This window comes from Gracilinanus agilis, chromosome X, assembly GCF_016433145.1.
Source record: "Gracilinanus agilis isolate LMUSP501 chromosome X, AgileGrace, whole genome shotgun sequence".
Classification (NCBI taxonomy): domain Eukaryota; kingdom Metazoa; phylum Chordata; class Mammalia; order Didelphimorphia; family Didelphidae; genus Gracilinanus; species Gracilinanus agilis.
In genome coordinates this window covers 63,554,735-63,560,467 of record NC_058136.1, presented here as the reverse complement: position 1 = coordinate 63,560,467, position 5,733 = coordinate 63,554,735, and positions in this window count along the sequence as shown.

The window sequence follows — 5,733 nt, the reverse complement described above, 5'->3', positions numbered from 1 at the left end:
GTGAAGAAGCGTTGAGGGAATGCCCTATGGATGGCTTGGATTTCCTCATTAAAGTAGGAGGTGAAGACATCTGCTAAGGGGCTGAGAGGCCGGAATTGTTTTGAGAGCTAGAGGGAGAAAAGGTTTGGAGCAGCTGCTGAGGTGATTGGGATGGAATCAATCAAGGAAGACTAAAACCCTGATTTTCTGGAGAGAAATGGAAAAATGTAAAATAAAAGGGGGAGGGGAGGAGGGAGAAAGGAGAGAAGGGAAGGAACCAGGGGCAGGTGTATCTGTTTCTGTGTCCTTTTGTTGAGAGGCACTGTAGTGGACAGAAAGCAAGTCTCGGAGTCCAGGAAAGTCTCCAGCTCATCCCAGTGATGGGAGCTGGTAGTAGCATTAGCCTAGTCTAATGAGGAGCCAGCCCAGCATGTACACAAGGGAGCCGTTCATCCGCCACCTATGCCACACCCCAAAGTGACCTTGTAAGTGGGAACTCTTGGAAGGGAGAAAAGGTTTCCAAAGAGGGAATTGTCTAGATTCTAGACTCTAGAACAGGGGTCAGCAGCATATGGCTCTCGAGCCCTATCTGGCTCTTTTGAGGGCCAGATATGGCTCTTTCTGCAGGAGCCATAAAGTCCATTTTTTTCAGGCTCTGTTACAGGAGCGGCACTGTGAGCACTGTACGGCTCTCACGAAATGACATTTTAAAAAAGGTGGCGTTTATGGCTCTCATGGCCAAAAAGGTTGCCGACCCCTGCTCTAGAACGACCACTTTAAGGAGTTCTCCTCCACTGGAGTTTATTAGACTAATGTACTTACGGTGTTAGAGAGAGACACTCAGAAGCTAAGGGGGAAAAAATTGAACCTAGGACTTCTGGACTCTAAGGCCGGCCCTCAATTACTCAACTGAAAGGCATGCCTAGTTTTTTGACATGGAAAATCAGATAAAAATTAACTGGTGGAGACAACATTCCCCTCCATATACAAATGGGGACTCTGCTTCTCTGTGATAGTTAACAGCAGTCCCTGGATTCAAATTCCCTTCTTGTGCCTCCAAGTCGATTTTAATTCAACTCCATTTTTTTTTCATTTCCGCTTTACATGACCCGAAGCACAAGAAGTTTTGGTATTATTCAGTTACAGATATTTTGAAAGGCTAAAACAATTCGGAGAAGCCATAAAGATATATGTCCAATAAACCACTAAACCAAACCAAGTCGTCAGGACTGGCAGTTTTCCCTTTAATTCCCATGAACAAAAGTTTTCAGGAGAAAACAGTCCTATTCATTCCCCATGTGTGGTAGCTTCCATCTGCCATGCATTGCAATTTGTAGCCATTTGCATAATTTGAGGGAACATGCATAATATCTTTAAATTATGTAAAATTAGACTCCAAAACAATCAATCTATGAAGGTGCTATATTTAGGTGAGAGAGAAAAATTATCCTGATCAGCCAAAAGGAGCAAAGGCTAAAAGCAAATAACTGCAAAATTTCTAAGTACTAATTACTCCACCGAATCAAGGAAAATCACTTCTAACATTTCAAAAGTCTTTAATCTACAAATAATAAGGGAAACAGTAGCCTGGTTTGGGAGTTAAATCTCTACTCTGTGATCTCTGGGAAGTCACTGACAGGATCCTAGAAGGGCCTCCTGACTCCTTCTAGCCTATTTCTATCCCACCCCTCATTTTCCAGAGAAGGAAACTGAGGCCCAGGGAGAAGTGACTTACCCAAAGTTACACAGCCAATACAAGTGTCAGAGGCAGGATCTGAAGCCAGATACCCTGCTGAGTAAGTGTTCTTTACATTGTATGACACTGTCTCCCTGACTGGGCCTCAGCTTCCCCCTCTGTAAAGGGAAGGGTTTAGACTAGCTGGTCTCTGAGGTCCCTTCCAGCTCTAGATCTAGGACCTTAGAAAAGTCCCTTCCCCCTCCCTGGGCCTCAGTTTCCTCCTCTGGAAAATAAGGGGAGGGGGGTTGAACCGGGTGACACCTGAGGGTCCTTCTACCTCAAAAATCTCAAAAATCCTGGGATCCCACAAATACTATCCATGACTTCTATAATAAGGCAAACCGAAACAACATCCCAAGGCAGCCAAATCCCAAGACAAACAGTAATGACCTCTCTCCATCCTAGAGAAGAGACGGTTCATCAGGCATCTTTCCCCTCAGAAGGAGGGAGGGGTGGAGAAAGGAGACTGTAGCTGTAGAATACAGTTGGACTGTCGTCCGTGTAGGCTGTATGTATGTAGAGTGACCCTGTTTAACTATCCTCTGTAAGGACAGTGGAGGAGGGCAGGGAACTGGGCAAAGGGGGCAATGCCATAAAAACAAGAGACAACAATAAAACTTTGAAGAAATAAATGCACAATCTTCTAGGACACATTCCACAATGTTATAAGCATCCTGGGCATCAGTAAAGAACAAAATAAGGGTCCACGACCAACCTGTGAATGTTTCCAATTATTTCCACCTCACCATAACCATGTTCGAACATCTACAAAAAGAATCCTGGGAAAAGTCCCACACGGAGGAAGGATCGCCAAATTTTAACTTCTAAACTATTCTCAGACTATAACCATCAGACTCCACTGGGCCTCTTGATATTATCTGTTGATCTGACATTCTTAATCAGTACTTGAAGAAGAAATGTCTCCCAGCTGGGTCCATCCATCCATGCAGATGGCGGCTCCCTTTAAACCTTAGTGAGGTTTAATGAGTTGCTACGGGCCAAAAAACTAACCAACCAACCAAACAAAACCCACCGGCTGGCAGCCAACTCTCCAATGATGAGAAGGCCTTTCGGAGCCGAGTTCTTGGCTGTCCTATTATCCCTTTCTGTTCCCAACCCATTCAGAAATAGCAACGTAACTGTGTAGTTATTTTGATCCCTCTTAAATTCTACTGCCTTCCTTCTGAGGATTCTCTCCAATTTCTCCTGTCTCTAGCTTGTTGCCGCATAGTTGTTTTCATGTTGTTGCCCCCATTAGACTGTGAACTCCTAGAAGACTAGGACAGTCTCTTGCCTTTCTTTGAATCCCCACAGCTTAGCACAATGCCTTGCACACGGGCACTTAATAAATGTTTTTTGATTGACTGCCTTGACCATTAATATCAACCACTATGGATGATGCAGTCAGGCGGAGGAATCCATGTTGAGCCAGATCATCATTTCTACAGTGGCCTATTCATATCGAACATAGGAACTGGGACTCATACAGGAGAAATCTTGGTACATTTTCCTCAGACAAATGCTTTTCTTTGTCTTACCTGTGAAGTTTGGAAAGCAATAAAAGACAGCGAGCTATATGGAGCTTATGAGCCGATACCAGGGACTATGTGATTTTGAACCTTATTAAAAGACTGAGAGAAAAGCTTCCAGGGCCTTGGAGACTCTACATTGGATTTATGGGAGGATGCTATGATCTGCGGCTCTAAAAGGTCTTACTAGTTGATAGGTGAACGGAATCTCTGAAACCACAGAGGGATTTAGACCAGATCATTGAGAGGCTACAATTTGGAAGGTCTTTCAGCAACCACATAAGCCCACTGTCCTCATGTTCCCCAGAAGGAAACCGAGGCCCTTCCGAAAGAAGTGGTTTGTCTAAGGTCACACATTACGATCCTAGATAGCTGAGCCCAGCTCTGAAAGGCCTTCTCGTCACTGGGGAACTGGTTCCCAGCTGGTGGGTTTTGTTTGGTTGATTTGTTTTGGGCTTTAACAACTCATTAAACCTCACTAAGCTGGAAGTTCCATCAGAGGCCAACTAGCCCAACCCTCCTCATTTTACAGAGGAGGAAACTGAGGCCCAGGGAAAGGAGGTGACCTGGTCAAAGTCACAAGTATTAAGGTACAGGACCAGTCCCTGAATCCAAATCCTCTGACCCCAAATCCAGGCCTTTGCCCATCACCCAAAGCTGTTTCCCATTCTCCCTTTATTTTTGCATGCTGCTTCTCTATACACAGAAAACATCTCATAAAGAGCAGCTGAATTTTGGGGAATATCATCTTGGAAAGAATGAATTCTTGTGATGCATTTATGCTATCCCAGCTTTGCTACTTCTAGCTGTCCAACTCTGGCCAAGTCACTTAACCTCTGGGTTTCAACTGGAAAATGAGAGGTTTAGATTACATGATGTCTGCCGAGGTCCCTTCCAGTGCTAATCTATCATCTTACACATCTCTGGACACTGTGAAAGAATAAAACAATTCTTGGGAATCGCAAGCATGTATTCCCAATCCCACCTAAAGTAAGGCTTCCTTTTCATTCCCCTGAACAAAAGTACTTAGAAGAACATGGCTCCTTGCATTCCTCATAGTTCGCTGGCTTCCATTTGTCATGCCCAGCAAATTTGCATAATTTTAGTGAATGTGCACAATATTTCTAAGTTGCATAAGATGAAACTCCAAACTAATCTATGTGGGGGATAGATTTAAAGTGGTTTGATTCACAAAAAATATGAGGTACGTTGATTTTTCTGAAAGAAAACCATCACATGGGTTTACCATGGTCAAAAGAATTCAGTACTGAGCAGCCAACTGATTGGCGGTGACCCTTGGTGTATTTAGAAAGGTTGGTCCTCTGGTACGACTAAATCTGGTTTTGGAGATTTTTCCAGCTTGATAGAACTCATCAGAGCTGTGTCCATTTGCAGAGCCTTTGAGAATTCAGTACTTCCTCCATGGATCCAAGTGGGGCTTTTCTGGAGGTGGCCCCAGAAGCGAAAGAGGGCCAGATGGCATTTGGGGAAAGTTGCAATGCTCTCAATGATATCAGTCTGCTCCCTGGTGCAAAATTCCATCATCTTTATTACCAATATTGTTCATGGCATCAATGCCACTGAATGGGCACAGCGGCTGTGAAGGCTGCAGCAAGTAACCCAAAATGCCTTGGGAGAAGTGGTACAAAAGAGCTCATCATGGAAATACTGGACTGGTTGGTAGCAAAAACAAGAGCCAAAAGATGGATGGCTTGAGTACAGCACTCATGAAATATTAAAAGACTCAGAGCAAAGCTTTCAGGGATCATAGGATCTTGATAAAACTCCAAGGGATCTCAGAGGGCATGTAGTCTAATGTTCCCTTTTTTAATGAATGAGGAAATTCTAGTCAGTAGAAGTTATACTACCCAAAGTCACACAGAGGATTCCAAATAAAGGACTAGAATAGGCCTGGGGGCTAGCCTCCTCATTTTGTATAGGGCAAAACTGAGGCCCAGGGAGAAGTGACTTGTCCAAAGTCACATACTGGATCCTAGCTTTAGAGCAGGAAAAAGGATCAGAGGCCATTTATGCCACAATCCCTCATTTTATTGAGGAGGAAACCGAGGCCCAAAATGAAGAAATGATTTGGCCAAGGTCACACAAGGAATCTTTGATAGAGAGCTGTAAGAGAACTCAGAGACCAGCTAGTAGACAGTTCCTTCACTTGACAACAGACAAAACTGAAGCTCTCCAGAGCAAGTGACTTATCCAAGGTCACACAAAGATTCCTAGCTCTTGAGCAGAAAGGGGCCTCAAAGGCCACCTAACCCAACTGTCTCACTAAGGGCCTGAAAAGATCTTGATGGCAGTTTATGAGGTTGATGGCACCTCAGACCTCATTCTAGGATAATCTCCTTTCTTTCCAGAAGAGGAGAAGGTGGCCAGGGAGGACCTACCTAAGAATTCCACCCTAGATTTGAAGCCCTCCCCTCCCCCTCAAAAAAAAAAAAAAAAAAAAAAAAAAAAAGATCTCTGGGCAGGAAA